The sequence below is a fragment of the Myotis brandtii genome, unplaced genomic scaffold, assembly GCF_000412655.1.
Source record: "Myotis brandtii unplaced genomic scaffold, ASM41265v1 scaffold347, whole genome shotgun sequence".
Classification (NCBI taxonomy): domain Eukaryota; kingdom Metazoa; phylum Chordata; class Mammalia; order Chiroptera; family Vespertilionidae; genus Myotis; species Myotis brandtii.
This window is the reverse complement of record NW_005363366.1, coordinates 11,950-13,559: the sequence shown is the minus strand read 5'-3', so window position 1 is coordinate 13,559 and position 1,610 is coordinate 11,950. Positions and strand designations below refer to the sequence as shown.

The following is a 1,610-nucleotide window of genomic DNA, read 5'->3' as shown; positions in this document are numbered from 1 at the left end:
CCACTGCCAGCTGGGACCCCATTGCGATCCCAGAGCAGGCAAGTGCAGAGGGCGGGTGGCCCCCAGCTGAGCCTGCTCCTGGGATCGCCATGGCAGGAAAGTTCCCCACAGGCAGCACCCAGCAGGGCCTGCCCCCGGTCTCTGAATTGATCCGGTGATCCATCAGCAGAAAAGCGCAGCCTGCAGGCAGCACCCCACCCTGGCCACAGCTCAAGGGAGAGAAAAACACGCAGTGGAGGCCAGGAGCCTGAGAGATCAACACAGAGGGGCGCCTGCTCCAAGCCTCCATAGTGTGACTGGTGGCAGGCCCCCAGCAGACACACATACACACACACACAGGACGCCTGCTCCGAGCCTCTGCTGCCAGACTGTGGCCGTCAGTAGGACATCCACTGAGGGCTCCTGGACTGTGAGAAGGGCAGGTTGGGCTGAGGGAACCCCCCCCCCTAGTGCACGAATTTCGTGCACCGGGCCTCTAGTAACCAAATAAAAGCACAGGCAGAGGACCTGAAAATATGCCTCTCCCAAGATGACATAGGAACAGCCAATAGATATATGAAAAGATGTTCAGCCTCACTGGCCATTAGGGAAATGCCAATCAAAACTACAATGAGATACCACCTCACACCTGTTGGAGGGGCCATTGTCAAGAAGACAAACAATAACAAGTGTTGGAGAAAAGGGAACCCTCATTCACTGCTGGTGGGAATGTGGACTGTGCAGCCACTATGGAAACAGTCTGGCGATTCCTCAAAAAATTAAGAATAGAGCGACCATAGGACCCAGCAATCCCTCTCCTGGGGATATACCCGAAAAACTCGAAATCACAAAGATACATGCAGCCCTGTGTTCATTGCAGCATTGTTCATGGTGGGCAAGACATGGAAAAATCACAGTGTCCCATGATAGAGGACTAGATAGAGAAGTTGTCCATATGTACAAAGGAATACTACTCAGCCATTCAACATGGATGGGCCTTGAGAACATTCTGGTAAGTCAGACAGAAAAAGCTAAGAACCATATGATCTCACTCAGATGTGGGGTATAAAAGGTATAAAACTGAAACTCCTGGACATAAACACCAGTGTGGTGATTGCCAGCAGGAAGAGGGTGGGGGGAGATGGGTGGTCCTAATATGAGGTGACAGGAGAAGATGTGACTCTGGGTGGTGGGCACACAGTGCAATATACAGATCTTGTAACATAGAAACCCACACCTGAAACCTATATGTTTATGTTGACCAATGCCACCTCAATCAATTTAATTTTAAAAAGTAGTTTCGGTCAATTATCTCTGTTTTTGGAAATTGAATTGCTTTTTGTAAAAATGAATATAAAATTGCCCGATGAGTAAAATGTTTAAATTGCCCGATTAGTAATGGAAAAAAAAAAGAAAAGTAGTTTCGGGAGAAACCAAGATGGCGGCATAGGTAAACACCTGAAATTGCTGCCTCGTACAACCACTTCAAAACTACAACTAAAAGACAAAATGGACACCATCCAGAACTACAGGAAGGCTGGCTGAGTGGAAATTCTACAACTAGAAGGAAAGAGAAAAGCACACTGAGACTCAGAGGAGGTGCAGAAGTAAAGTGCAGAGGTACGGAGGCG

At 48.5% G+C, this 1,610-nt stretch overlaps 1 long non-coding RNA gene across 1 annotated transcript in view; it reads left to right on the top strand.

Moving 5' to 3' along the window:
• Positions 1–1,168: 1,168 nt before the first annotated feature.
• The window catches only part of LOC106727006, an 11,443-nt gene continuing 11,001 nt past the window's right edge, over positions 1,169–1,610 (top strand). Inside the window, exons 1-2 of the long non-coding RNA XR_001363160.1 lie at positions 1,169–1,273; positions 1,351–1,356. This is a non-coding gene — a long non-coding RNA (uncharacterized LOC106727006). The remainder of the gene's footprint in view (positions 1,274–1,350; positions 1,357–1,610) is intronic.